The sequence below is a fragment of the Myxocyprinus asiaticus genome, chromosome 33, assembly GCF_019703515.2.
Source record: "Myxocyprinus asiaticus isolate MX2 ecotype Aquarium Trade chromosome 33, UBuf_Myxa_2, whole genome shotgun sequence".
In the NCBI taxonomy this organism is placed as follows: Eukaryota; Metazoa; Chordata; class Actinopteri; order Cypriniformes; family Catostomidae; genus Myxocyprinus; species Myxocyprinus asiaticus.
The window spans coordinates 12,131,925-12,147,484 of record NC_059376.1 but is presented as its reverse complement, the minus strand read 5'-3'; the positions used below and the strand labels follow the sequence as shown (position 1 = coordinate 12,147,484).

The window sequence follows — 15,560 nt, the reverse complement described above, 5'->3', positions numbered from 1 at the left end:
AAATGGCGAAAACATGGAACAGTGGTGAACCTTCCCAGGAGTGGCCGGCCGACCAAAATTACCCCAAGAGCGCAGCGACGACTCATCCAAGAGGTCACAAAAGACCCCACAACAACATCCAAAGAACTGCAGGCCTCACTTGCCTTAGTTAAGGTCAGTGTTCATGACTCCACCATAAGAAAGAGACTGGGCAAAAATGGCCTGCATGGCAGAGTTCCAAGACGAAAACCACTGCTGAGCAAAAAGAACATTAATGCTCGTCTCATTTTTGCCAGAAAACATCTTGATGATCCCCAAGACTTTTGGGAAAATTCTCTGTGGATTGACGAGACAAAAGTTGAACTATTTGGAAGGTGTGTGCCCCATTACATCTGGCGTAAAAGTAACACTGCATTTCAGAAAAAGAACATCATACCAACAGTAAAATATGGTGGTGGTAGTGTGATGGTCTGGGGCTGTTTTGCTGCTTCAGGACCTGGAAGACTTGCTGTGATAAATGGAACCATGAATTCTGCTGTCTACCAAAAAATCCTGAAGGAGAATGTCCGGCCATCTGTTCGTGACCTCAAGCTGAAGCAAACCTGGGTTCTGCAGCAGGACAATGATCCAAAACACACCAGCAAGTCCACCTCTGAATGGCTGAAGAAAAACAAAATGAAGACTTTGGAGTGGCCTAGTCAAAGTCCTGACCTGAATCCTATTGAGATGCTGTGGCATGACCTTAAAAGGCAGTTCATGCTCGAAAACCCTCCAATGTGGCTGAATTACAACAATTCTGCAAAGATGAGTGGGTCAAAATTCCTCCACAGCGCTGTAAAAGACTCATTGCAAGTTATCGCAAACGCTTGATTGCAGTTGTTGCTGCTAAGGGTGGCCCAACCAGTTATTAGGTTTAGGGGGCAATCACTTTTTCACACAGGGCCATGTAGGTTTGGTTTTGTTTTCCCTTAATAATTACAACCTTCATTTAAAAACTGCATTTTGTGTTTACTTGTGTTATCTTTGACTAATATTTAAACTTGTTTGATGATCTGAAACATTTAAGTGTGACAAACATGCAAAAAAATAAGAAATCAGGAAGGGGGCAAACACTTTTTCACACCACTGTGTATATATATTTATATATATATATATATATATATATAATATGATATATTATGAGATAATCCTACTGTTCACAACCAATTAAACCTTCAGCCTTCTAAAAAAGCTTTCGAAATCATAAAACTGTACAGGCACCATAGAGCAAGCTGTTTCAATATTTAATCACATCTAGGATATAAATTATACATCAACAATTACATTTTCACTAGTTACATTTTTTTATATCAGGAAAGGAATTACTACTAGCGAAAGAGCTAACTGTTGATATCCTTAATCATATTTGCACTGGTAAATTCAAGTAAATGCACTTGTATGGCAAGCCGAATTGACTTTTAATAATGTGCAGGTCATGAACTGTTGATATCAACAATTCTATTTCCACTAGTTAAATTGCTATTTCTTGATTTCAGGAATGTGATTACTACTAGTAAAAGTGCATAATTTTTTATCAGTAATTACATTTGCACTAGAAAAGTTGTTCATTCTTGATATAAACAATTGCATTTTCACTTGTAAAATCTAGGATTCTTGATATCTGTCACTTCATTTCCACTAGCAGAAATTCACAGTGGTCTGTGATTAGGGCTGCAACTAACGATTATTTTGATAATCAACTAATCTGACGATTATTAGAACGATTATTCGACTATTCAGCAATTATTGCAATGATTAATCATTAGCTCTTAACCGACTATTCAGCTTGTGTCCGACTTACAAGGTTATATTAAACGTGCTTGCTAACAATAAAGAGAACAAAATCATCTTTTAAAAATACCTCTAAATGACATTCACTGAATTAAAGGAAAAAATAGTTTTTATAAAGCTTAATTCAGTAAAAAAATTCACTGCAAAAAATCCTATTGTTATCAAGTGTTTTTGTCTTGTTGTCCATTTAAAATAGACTATCCTCTCTCATATTTCTGTTTTCTTCAATCCATCTTTAACTCACAAAAAACAAACTCTCTTAATAATAAAGCTGCACATTGCCAATTTTCTTCATGATAAGAAATGCACAGTGAAACATATATTATGATTTAATAAGTCGCGAGCCATCACATTATAATCTAGCTGCATTAAGCGTGAGCACTCGAGGGATGAGCATCCCCATGACAGTTTGCCTCAGCCAGGTGCAGTTTCAATCTCTCTCCCCCTTAGAACTCATAGAAGAGGTGCTGACCGCACAGAGAAATGCCAGTTTCGGAGTTTGTAGTTATTTACATGACCCGCTTCCTAATTATTTGAACTTTAATAAAGGATGCATTAAAGATATAATGGCAAGGTGTTTCCTTTAAAGACACTCTGACATGCAAGTTTTGCTTCAGTGAAACGGCAACTCCAGATCCGCTGTATTTCACAACTAGAATGCTTCTGTATTTACTTATTTTGTATTTTTTTTTATTATTCCCTCATACTTTGCGATCTACATCACCTGAAGCTGTTTGGAAAGTTTAGAGTGCATCTGTGATCTGTGTTATTCTTCCTCTCCTCAGTCAGGCGTGAGCTGCAGTGCTGATCTCACACGTCATAATTCAAGTTTTGTATGATCTCATGTTACATTAAATGAGATCAAACGACTATTCGACAACTAAAAATTTTCAATAACGTCAACTAATCATTTCAGCCCTGTCTGTGGTAAAATCACAAGCCAAACTGATTTTAATCACGTGTAGGATATTAATTGTTGATATCATTAATTCAGTTTTTCACTAGTTAAAGGTGCAGTATGTAAGATTCAGAAACCCTTACCATTATTAATGACACCTGTGGCCGTTAAGTGAACTGCAGCCAGCTACCTGTTGCTCGTGCTCGCGCTCATGCACACACTCCATGGGGACGCGAGCGAGCATCGGCCAAAACAATGACGTAACGCACAAAGAGACTGAACATGATCCACTGGCATCATGCTGACAGATGAGGTAACATAATTAAAATGACACAGTTATGATTGTTTTACTACAAACTTTGAGACTAAACTAAAACTACTTATCAGCTAACATAGCATACTGATACACACATACAACAACATACTACCAAACTATACCAGACAGTTTATTGTTGCACTTCACTGTTATGTTGCACTATTGTATGTTTCAGTAGTTCGTATGTTAATATAATCTTGTGTTGAAGCAGTAAACGTATTTGGCTTGCAGTCCGTATACTGGAGGGCTCGGAGCTCGAGACTCGACTGGAGTCCTGATTACCCCCAAAAAGATGTTAAGATGAAAGAACAGTACCATGACTATGGTACAGGAAGTATTTAGGACAGCAAGCCAGCAACAATTCTATTTAGCAAATTGGCTTGGCGGATGCTTCTGAATTGTTTTTCTCCCCAAAAAATTTGTACAGAGGGAGTGCTTTAAGCATTTGTTTGAAGGTGCACTCTTGTACAATTGCTGGTCGAGAGGGCTACACTGCGATTCGAACGAGAGACCACCACTCGTCGAATAAGTGGGTGGGCTCATGGTATGCGAACAGGGAAGGTGAAAATGAGAGTTGGCTCGCGCTGCGTTCGAAAGGGAGGGCTCACACTGCGATTCGAATGGGAGACTTCTCTATAAAGAGAGAGCACTCACGGCATTCGAACGGGTAAGCCCAGCAAGCAGTCGAACGGGGAGAAGGCTCGCGCTGTGTTCGAAAGGGAGGGCTCACACTGCGATTCGAACAGGAGGGCACACACTGCGATTCGAATGGGAGACTGCTCTATAAAGAGAGAGCACTCATGGCATTTGAATGGGTAAGCCCAGCAAGAGTCGAATGGGAAGAATGAGAACGAGAGTTGGCTCGTGTTGTGTTCGAAAGGGAGGGCTCACACTGCGATTTGAATGGGAGGGCTCACACTGCGATTCAAATGGGAGACTGGTCTATAAAGAGAGAGCACTCACAGCATTCGAACGAGTAAGCCCAGCAAGCAGTCGAACAGGGAAAGTGGGCACTAGTTGGTCATGCTGTGTTCGAAAGGGAGGGCTCACACTGCAATTCGAACGGGTAAACCCAGCAAGCAATCGAATGGGGAAAGTGAGAATGAGAGGAACAGGGCTTGTTTGTGGGGGTAGCCTCACTCAATAGACTACCCATAGATAGGGAAATATGGTGTTTTGAGAAGAGGAGGTGGTGACCACTATCTCCTGTAATGCTAGCTGCAGCTGCTGAGAAGCGAAGAAAAAAAGGCTTCGGCAGAAGCATGGTAAAAAAGCTGCTGCGGCAGTAGAGAAAAGTGGGCCTTCTGTGGGAGCGGAGTTTAAAGCACTGCGGAAGGAGCTTCTGTGGGAGCGCTGCTGTGTTTCCATTGCTGTAGATGCACTTTAATGAAAGTATGGAACTTAGACATTGTAAGCGCCTGTGGAGAAAATATTAACAACTGTGTACGCACAATTGGTATGGGTGGGGCACTGTTGCTGTGGTATCGAGTAGGGCACAAAAGACTTCATTAGATTTATTAACACCTGTAATGGAATCAAAGGTTAGTTTGTACTTACCTGTAGGGGGAGCAAATGGTTAGTTAGGAATAAGTAAATGTATTACCTTTATATACATCTGTAAGGGAAGCAAAAGGTTTGTTATGGAAAACATGTCAATTACGTTCATATGCAGCTTTGAGGAAAGCAAAAATTTAGTTAAGAATACAACTTTATTACATTTGTCATGGCAATATATTGTCAATATACAGTGACATTTGTCATGTCACTGTTGCTGCGGTATTAAGTAGGGCACAAAATACTTCATTAGAATCATCAACACCTGTAAGGGAAGCAAAGGTTAGTTTGTACTTACCTGTAGGGGGAGCAAATATTAGTTAGGAATATGTACCTTTATATACGTCTGTAAGGGAAGCAGAAGGTTAGTTATGGAAAACGTGTCAATTACGTTTATATGCAGCTTTGAGGAAAGCAAAAGGTTAGTTAAAGGTGCAGTATGTAAGATTCATAAACCCTTGTTATTAATGACACCTGTGGCCATTAAGTGAACTGCAGCCTGTTGCTCGTGATTGCGCTCGTGCACACACTCCATAGGGATGCGAGACTGAACATGATTCACTGACATCATGATGACAGATGAGGTAGCATAATTAAAATTACACAGTTATGATTGTTTTACTACAAACTTTGAGACTGTAAATTATATTTGACTCTCCAGTGCTGGAACAGGGCTAAAACAAAGTGTGGATCTAGGTCTGACTATGCGAGACTGTAGTTTGAAGTAATCGCTTTTCTTTGCATGATACATTGACTGCATTTATATGATAGCCTATGTCGGCGTTAGCTAGCTAGCCAGCTTTATCAATAGCTGTTAGCTAAATTTGGTGGATTATGACAGTAGCTGTTTATAAAATAGACTGTACATTATAAATATGTTGACACAATTCAGTATTGATGTGATTCCATCACAACTGTCATTTTGATATATCGATGTCCTATTGTTTATTAAAAATAGGTTGTATATATTTTCTGTATAACCAAGTTACGTTACACTAATGAATGGAGCTTTTTGCATTATCTTGAACATTGTCTAGCATTCATTTCATGTGTTATTGTAGTTTACCTTGCTGAATAATTACAGATTAACATTATGTCAGTTACTGTGAATCACCATACCTGACTTTTAGTATAAAGAGAAGATCGTTGAAATTATTTGAAAGTTATGAAGCAAGGTAGCTTGCAATTCGTCAGCATTAGCAGGCAAGATCAAGTTAGCTAAAATTACACAGATCAATCCTTATGGCACTATATTTCACATGCTTTGCAGTTATGTAAGCTTACCTGTCCAATAAGAAGAATGCCAATTCAGGGTCAGTTTTGATCCCTAAAACCGAACGAAGGTCCCTCCAGTAATCAAATGTCCTGCCGACGTTCCCGCTTAGCCAGACGGGATTCAGTAAATGTTTTTTTGTTTTTTTGGCTTACTCAGAGTTTGTGTAGGAGTCGGTGTTGTGCTGGGAGCCGGATATTTGCTGGATTCCATCTCTAAGATAACATTACCTAGTGTTACAGTCTGTTGAATCTGTTGAATAGCGGAAGAGAAGCTAATGTCTGAGGTAAGGCTCTCGGGAGCGCGCATAAACATCACATCCTTTGGATTTTCCTGGCAAAAGCGACCTGCTCCCTTCGCATGAAAATCAGTCTACAGGCTATAATAGGCAACCTAGGAAGTCTGGGAAGGGCTCATTTTTTAAATTGCATTACAAGCCATTCACAGATTGGCAAAAGGTGAATATTACATGAAAAAATTTACATATTGCACCTTTAAGAATACAACTTTATTACGTCTGTCATGGCAGGGCACTGCTGCGGCAGTATCAAAATGCGAAAGGGGAGATGCTGTGGCATAATTGAGAGTATGCGGGCAATGCTGCGGCATTATCGAGCGTGGGTGGGTGGGTGTTGCAGCAGTACATTATCTGGTGGGGCACTCTGGCTGCAGTAACAAATAGGGCACACATAGTTTATCACATTTAGACCATGAGCAAAGGAAAGGCCAATGCCACGGTTAATGGGAAAAGCTAAAAGGCTCTTAAGATTACTACACCATCACTACACTCAAACAGGAGCGCTCATACTGCATTTCGGACGGGAGAGCCCACGGAATGAATGACGTGAAATCTCACACTGCATTCGAATGGGAGAGCCCACCCTGTGATTCAAATGGGAGAGCCTGCATTGCGGTCGAATGGGAGGGCCCACACTGCGATTCGGACGGGAGAGCCCACGGAATGAATGACGTGAAATCTCACACTGCATTCGAATGGGAGAGCCCACCCTGTGATTTGAATGGGAGAGCCTGTATTGCGGTCGAACGGGAGGGCCCACACTGCGGTTCGAACAGGAGAGCCTGCGACCAATGCGCTGAGGTTCAAACTGCATTTGAACGGGAGAGACCACACTGAAATTCGATGGGAAAGCCTGCATAGCGTTCAAACGGGAGGGCCCACACTGCATTCTAATGGTGGGTGGCACAGAGTAAAGAACCTTGTGGTTTGATGGGTGTACATTTGAGCTGTGCCCCTCGAGTCTTAATAAGAGGAAACATAAGAGGAAACAGGAAACATGATTGCGGTGTTGTGGGAGATTTAGTGGCAAGACCTGAAAGGTTCTGCAGTTGCGGCACCTAGAAAAAACACATTTGCGCTGCTTTACGGTGTGGTGGAAGTTTGTCGCATGGTCCAAAGGACACCGCAGTTGCAGCACCTGTACAGCACATTTGCGCTGCTTTGTGGTGTCGTGGGGGTTTGTTGCATGACCCAAAAGACGCCGCAGTTGTGGAACGTGGACAGCACATTTGTGCTGCTTAGGGATGTTTTGAGCCGAAGGCAGAAGCACCGCAGTTGTGCTTTCTTAACTAAAATGGTGCCATCTTTGGCTCCTCGGTAGGTAATGGTGAAGTATTGGAAAGACACCTAGATAGAGAAAGTGAGAGGTAAACCTGCATACAATCCAGTGACAGGAATTTGAATGGGCTCTCGCAGAGACCTGCTGGAAGTAATATTGGTGAGACCCTGCGGAAGGCACAATTTCAGGCATTGCTGTAGAAAAGAAAAAATTATCATATTTAGGTGAAACTTTAGAAAAAATGTGTTAGGGAATACAGTACATCTTCATAAACAATGTGAAAAAATAGCATAAAATGATCTGAGAAATAAGAGCTTTGTACTGCATACAGATATGCATGGAATTGCAATCATCACTGAAGGATTCACTATAGGCCATTCGCTCTTTAGGAGTATAACTGTCACCTGTAGTACAATATACTTCTTGCATAGGAAATGCATTGCATAGCAATAGGTGTGAATTATCTAGGAATGCATTGAGTTGCAGCTCTGCACGGCATACAGAAATGCTGGAGATATGTGCTGGGAAATACAGTACATCTTAATAAACAATGTGAAAAACAGCATAAAATGATCTGAGAAATAAGAGCTTTGGCTCTGTATTGCATGCAGATATGCAGGAGAAATGGACTTGCAATCATTACTGAAGGATACAGTTGTGGTCATCCGCTCCTTAGGAGTATGACTGCCCCCTGCTGTACAATATACGCCAATATATGTCAATAATGTTGAGAGGAAGCGAGACACGTTGCAGAATGATTATGAATGAGTTGGAACTCGGGCATGATCCGCCTCTTCCGGAGCCGAATTCGGCTTGTGTCTGTTCAGACAGAGGCCGTGTATAACTGCATAACTGTGTGCTGTGGAATGGTCAGAGCCAGTGCTGCGTGGCAGCGAGCTTTTGTTAAAATGTCTGCGTTGGTTTGAAAATAATTTGTCATTAGATTATCAGTCGATTGAAGGGAGTTCTGTGTTGCATGATGCCCCTGTGTTCAGAATGAAATAGATCACGCTCTGAAGGGCACTTTGGAGGGAGAAACAATCTTCATATTCATGTTAGAAGATGAGGAACAATCGCTGAATAAAGCACGCCCCCTAAAAAAGCTGTGGCGTGGTAATGAGGCTGACAGGCATCACCTGTGCGGCAGAACCTGATTAAAAATGCTGGGAGATGAAATGGAGGTTGGATTGAATAGTTAATCTTTGTTTCTTTCACTTTCAAATAAAAATGAATTCTAATGGCATGAAGCCAGAACGGCGCCCATTCGCGGATGCAGCTGGCACTGCTTTCCAGGTGGAAAGTTTAGATAAGAGAACATATGAGCAGTCGTAGAGAGCTGTTTCACATTTTTTTAAGTGCAGGAGCAGCCAGTTTGCGGCAGCAACTTCGCGCTATAAACTGCTTCATCGAATGGAACATAGAAAGACAGACAGAGTAAAAAAAAAATTATATATATATATATATATATATATATATATATATATATATATATATATATATATATATATAAACACTTAACGTGGTAGCCGTCAATACTTTTAAAAAACAAAGAAAAACAAAACAGCTTCTGTTGAATAACGAGACTGTTTGGATGGAAGAGCTGTTCTGGTGGAGCCCAATGCTTTGCAGGGAAGTTTCATCCGATGATCCGTCTGCCTGGGTCTGTTCGTGGGGAAATGGGGCTGAATGCGGGGCTGAATTCCGGTAAGACTCTCATGTCAGGAGAGTTGTCACAGGAAGCAGGTAAGCAGCGGCTTATATACTCCTGCTCATGGGCTGTGATTTGTCAGATTAAAATTAACATGCTCCTCCTGAACCTCTATTAATTAACTCCATTTTGTATGTCATATGTTGTACTACGATCAAGAAACCAGCATATTTGCTTAAATTTATCCTGTATACCTGACTTTTAGTATAAAGAGAAGATCGTTAAATTATTTGAAAGTTACGAAGCAAGGTAGCTTGCAATTCATCAGCGTTAGCAGGCAAGATCAAGTTAGCTAAAATTACACAGATCAATCCTTATGGTACTATATTTCACATGCTTTGCAGTTATGTAAGCTTACCTGTCCAATAAGAAGAACACTAATTTAGGGTCGGTTTTGATCAACAAAAACGAACGGAGGTCCCTCTAGGAATCAAATGCCCTGCCGATGTTCTCTCTAGTTTTCGCTTGACCACGATCACGTTCCCGCTTAGCCAGATGGGACTGAGTAGATAAATGTTTTTTTTTTTTTTTTTTTGGCTTACTCAGAGTTTGTGTAGGAGTCGGTGTTGTGCTGGGAGCCGGACATTTGCTGGATTCCATCTCTAAGATAATGTTTGTTGTCGCTGTTGAATACCGAAAGAGAAGCACTGAGGCAAGGCTTTCTGGAGCACACATAAACATCACATGCTTTGGATTTTCCTGGCAAAACCGACCCACTCCCTTAGTCTACAGGCTTTAATAGGCAACCTAGGAAGTCCAGGAAGGGCTCATTTTTTTAAGTTGCATTACAAGCCGTTCACACATTAGCAAAAAAATAAAGAAATTTAGAAATTGTAGAAATTAAAAATTCATCCTGTGAATGATTAAAAGACAATTCGGCTTGCCATACACAAGTAAATACACTAGTAATTTTTTAATATTGTAAATGTATTTCAGCATTTTAAATTTGATATTTCAGATATCTGGAAATGGATTACAGATATCAGTAAACTGGAGAGTTTCTTATTAGTTACAATCACAGTACAGATATCTGAAATTAACATTGTCAGTAGTTAAACTAAATTACAGATATAAACAATTCAAATTTTTATTAGTTGTAATACACTAGTAACAATGTAAGTATTGATATAAAAATGACCCTTTTACAAATAAGTGCATTGCTGAATGTGAAATTGGAATTTCAACTACTTAGAAATTAATTATAAATATCTGTAATTGCATTTTGAACAGGAGTGAATGGCAGATTATTGTGAAATAATCTCTCTCTCTCTCTCTCTCTCTCTCTCTCTCTCTCTCTCTCTCTATATATATATATATATAAAGATCACTCTCACTACAAGGAATAGCATTTTAACAAGTGAAAATTTTATTTTTTAATGAACTATAATTCATATCCTGTATGTGATTAAATGTCGAAACAGCATGTGATAGGCTTCCCCTTTAAAAGGAGAATAAATACAGTATGACCCACCAGTCTTCCTCTGGGGAAAACACAAATTATCCTTCTTTCTTTACAGACTATATTACCAAAAACAGCACTGTATGATTTTTATTAAATTAAATGTATTAGATGATATGTAGATTTTTATTTTACTAATGTAAAATTATTGGAATGTTCTCCCATGTCCAAACAGTCCTGTCAGACACTTTGTTTGTGGAACGTTTGTCAAACCCTATCTGTCCACAGCAGACACGCTTTATGACCGTTCTCACTCTCAACCATCAATGCGGCCAAAATATCACCATAGAGACGCTCTTTCAGAAGGTCTGCCATAAATGCTGAGGGTGTCAGTTGTGTGACAAAGGGGCAAGAGAAGAAATGGTCTGGGCCAATCAGAAAATGCTGAACAGCTTTAGGTGTGCAGGTTTTGGATTGGCTTCTTTAGTCACATGACTAATTTGTCCTAACTGACCCCAGATTTCAGAGCAACATAATGGACCAGTGTGAGGTCATATATTTGAATGGGACAGAGGGGAATGCACAATGGATTTGGCTCTCATTTTGTCATTTGCCAAACAGTCAGTCACCTCTGTGTTACCTGATATAAAGTGAATAAAAAGTGAATATGTTCAAAAACATTTTAGAAGCCTGAATGGCATGTAATCGAAGACCCCATGAAGTAAAAATTTGAGTCATGTGGTTTCTAATTTATGACTGTTACCTTTGAGGGCATCTATATGCTAGTGTACTCCTAAAATTTAAACATAAGAAAAAGCAGACAAAAGCATTCAACATTTTCAGCCTTTCTCTTCCGGGAAAACACACCAAAAAATACTGATGATTCATTCATTTTACACAGATTTTTGTCCAATCAAATGCTCTCTAAAATGAGACTGTCCCTCCCTCTAATAACACCTGTGACTAGCAAGAAGCAAAACATTCAATAACAACAACAACAACAACAACAACAAAAAGCCCACACAGGACAACACAGGAGAGAATGTTAGTGAATATTCCAGTTCAGTCTTTAAAGTAGAGATTAATTCTATGATGTTAATATTTTAGATGGAAACTTTGACAAATACACACTCTGCAAAGTTCTTCAAAAATTGTTTTGCATTTTTAAAACAGAACCAATATCACTCCTCTGTAACACACTGTCACCTTGTGGCAACTCAGTGTAGGGCAACAGTCCATACAGTCCATGCGTTGCCTTCAAATAAGAGGGAAAACTTAACATGTCAATACTTTTATTTATTTATTTATTTAAATTAAATAAATGTAATATTTGTTTTATCTTTTATCTTTGTATTTATTTATTTAAATTATTATTATTATTATTATTATTATTTTCCTTGGCAGACATATTCTTCCCAGCATAAAATACATAATTACAAAATCGAAAGCTGGGTAATAAATTTGCATTTAATGTTGAAAAGTAGCTCAGTTACTCCACCATGACCAGATTTAATCATAATTTAAGCCACAACACACTGTCCCTCCACAAGAGGACACTGCTACGCAAATCTCTTTACCATTTACAACATCCCTCACTTGACTTGAGTCAGAGCTTCAGTCATGTTTGTTTTATTTAGATTAATTATCTGTGAATAGTATTAGATTGAGCACTATAAAGAGGTTTGATATTGAGCACATCACAATGGCTAACTCCCATTTTGAAGATTGGGACTTTGTGACTTTACCCTTAAAAAATGGCAGACTCTTTAACCACTACCCCAATCCAAAATATGTGATTACAACCTTACCAAGAACCAATTGTCATTCAGTGTTACTAACCCTAAGCCTAAAGTCTAAGGGGCTGTTTACACGACAATGTTTTCAACTAAAAACGGAAAACTTTTTAAGCGTTTTGGCTGTTTGTCTACACGACGGGTTTCAAAGTGCAAATTTTTGAAAACGATGACGTCATGCGCACGCGTATTACGTGTTCAGTCTATAGGCATGCGTGCGAGTACTTCGAAACAACGCGCGAGACATTCAAAACTACAATGGCGGACTTCAGGACTGTGTTTGTGCTGCTCAAGATTTTGAGTTTATAGCCGCTTCTCCAGCAAAGTGTCGATTTACTGTATCACTACTACTATGACCAGCAATCGCCATCTTCTTTGTTTGTGTTCACCGCACTGTGGAAGAATGCTTATGTGCGCAGGCGCGTAGTGTTTCTTTACAAAGTGACATCGCCAACTACTGGCCTGGCATGCATAATACAGCATTTTTTATCGTTTTCGCGGATCCGTGTGAACGGGGATCGTTTTGACAATGTTGTCATCTGTACGCGAATCTTTTCAAAAACACAAAGGAAAAACTTTTCAGTTTTTAGTACATCATTGTCGTGTAAATGTACCCTTATGCACTACATTCTTTCAACCCTATTACTGGCAGTTTAGAATTCATACACTCATAATTTTAACTGATAACTGAGTATATTCTCATGGGATCACTCAGTTTCTGTGTGCCACATACAGACACATACAAAAAAATCACATACAGTATTTCTATATATTTATAGAGAGATTTCTTTTTCAAAGCATTTGTGTCAACCCTGTTACATTAGAAACTGAACATTACAGGGTTGAATATCATTGAAGAAATGGCTGAAGGCTAAACAGTTTCACAGTTGTTTTGCTCTTTGTGCTTTCATGTATTGATACATGGCATCTCTCTTCTGACGTGGGGTTACTGAGGGCTGAGTGTGATCCAGGTGAGTGTGTTTACACTCTCTGCAGGGGTCACTATGTGCCAATGGGGTGTGTGTTGTTGAGCAGGTCTAAGGTATTTTGGGACTCAGTAGGATAAGTTTTTGGGTGACAAGCTTTAATTTAAGGGAGCTCAGAGCATCAGTGCCTCATTGAAACTCCTCACAGAAACTGTAGACCACCAGAAAAAAAAACATAATATTTCTCTTGTTATTGCAACTTTGCATGTTGTCATTTCAATATTTCAATTATTTTTAATTTTATTTTCATATTTAAAAACTATGCCTAGATAGGAATTACAACTTTAGCTTCTTATATTTACAACTTTTTATTTAAAAAAAATTGAGTTGATGTGGGTCTGCTGTATCTTACAGTGATTTAAATGAAAGATGTAATGTCCAAATAATGAGAAATTGCATTGCAAATGCAAGAAAAAGCAACAATAATAAGCAGGGCCTTTTCTGAGCATGTGGGGGCCATAAGCGAAATCCAACAACCAGGCCCACCCAAAAACGACACCACAATATAGTCTTCAAAAGTTTTGAATCAAAACATTTAAATATATTAACTTAAAATTGGAATATTAACTACACAAAACTGTACACAAAATGTCTGTTGTGAAAATAGTATTGTCTACACCTTAGTTATAGCTCGCAGAAAGATCTGAAAACATGTACCTTTGATAAACAGGACACAACTACAAAACGTTAGCTAACTAATTGTTGCATTTTAATGCATGATAACGAATAAACACCATCTAGCCAGGTGGCTGGCTTACATTCATTTCTTATCAGTGGTCTGGCTGCATTTCTCCTTTTCTTCCTTTTTTCCGCTCCCGACTTGCAGGTGCGCTTCATGATGATGAAAATGTCTGTGAGCATACGCGTGCCTGTCACATCTTGCTACAGCTCTCTCCTTGCAGTTAAAGTCTCCCTTCCCACTCTGGCCACAAGGGAGCCTCATATATCGGTCTAATTGAGCCATTACAGCTGCATAAGTCTCACTCGCAGCTTTTAGTACATAAAAAAAAAACCTTGTTTCGTGGGGCCCTAAGCAGCTGCTTATACTGCTAATAGCTAGAAATGGCCCTGATTGTAAGAAAAGAAGAATGAACAAGACCAACAATGAATACACCACAACCGTGCGCTACGTCTTATCCAGAGTGCAAATTATAAGTACAATATTCGTGCCAGCATAAGTGGGCGTGGGTGGGAGTGTTTGCACTATCTGTGGGTGTATGCACGCAAACTGTGGGTGTATTGTATGTTAATGAAGTGGCACAAAGCAAAATTCGCTATTTTCCTGAGAAATAGGTAATTGCGCTTAGACGTTTTAGAGGCACGTCTAATCTCAGCACAAAGTCTAAACTCAGTTCCAGCATTTGCAGTTTGGCGATTCCACCAGCAGAATATATTAAAGAGCTATCAATCACTTTTAATACTAGCCATGATTTGTGTTTCAGTAGGTCAATTTGATTAATAATAATACTAATTATTACTATAAGTTTATTTTGTATAGTGCCATTCCAAAGCTCAAGGAAGCTGTACAGAAAATCAAAACAAAACATTAAACAGAGCAACATATAACAAGTATACATTACAAAACAATGAACAATAAGAGAGATGCAAAACATATTTCAAGCAGAGGTGAGACACGGGTGAGCAGGATGAAAGCCAATAGTCCCAGAGAGGCCGACAGAGAACATAATACATCAAGGTCCAGAGCCATGCAGGCGACAATACAGTCACAGAGCAGGTGATGCATTGCATACAGCCCATTTAGACAACCAAATTCATATAAATAGGCTCTCTTCATTTATATCGACAATGTTTGACAGAAAATGGAATATATACTGTAAGAGGATGCAGACGGTGTGTTAACCATGTTAACCTCCAAATTAAATTGCATGTGATTAAATTGCATTACTCAGCGAGTAAAAGCACAATGAGCAAAACAACTGTGAAAAACTGTTTAGCCTTCAGCCATTTCTGCAATGACATTCAACCCTGTATTGTTCAATTTCTAATGTAACAGTGTTGACACAAATTATTTGAAACAGAAATCTCTCTATAAATATATATAGAAATACTGTATGTGAATTTTGTATGTGACTGTATGTGGCACATGGAAACTGAGTTATCCTATGAGAATATACTCAGTTATCAATTCAAATTATGAGCGAATGTTTTTGGACTGCAACGTTATGGTTTTCACGGAAACTTGGCTCAATAGCACCATTCCAACCAGCACAATTGAGCTAGAGGGGC

General features: G+C 39.2%; 1 protein-coding gene across 1 annotated transcript in view; it reads left to right on the top strand.

Moving 5' to 3' along the window:
- Positions 1-8,972: 8,972 nt before the first annotated feature.
- Positions 8,973-15,560, top strand: part of LOC127424319 (fibroblast growth factor 17-like) — a 57,584-nt gene continuing 50,996 nt past the window's right edge. Inside the window, exon 1 of the mRNA XM_051669389.1 lies at positions 8,973-9,170. The gene's annotated coding sequence lies outside the window, so the exon portion shown is untranslated. The remainder of the gene's footprint in view (positions 9,171-15,560) is intronic.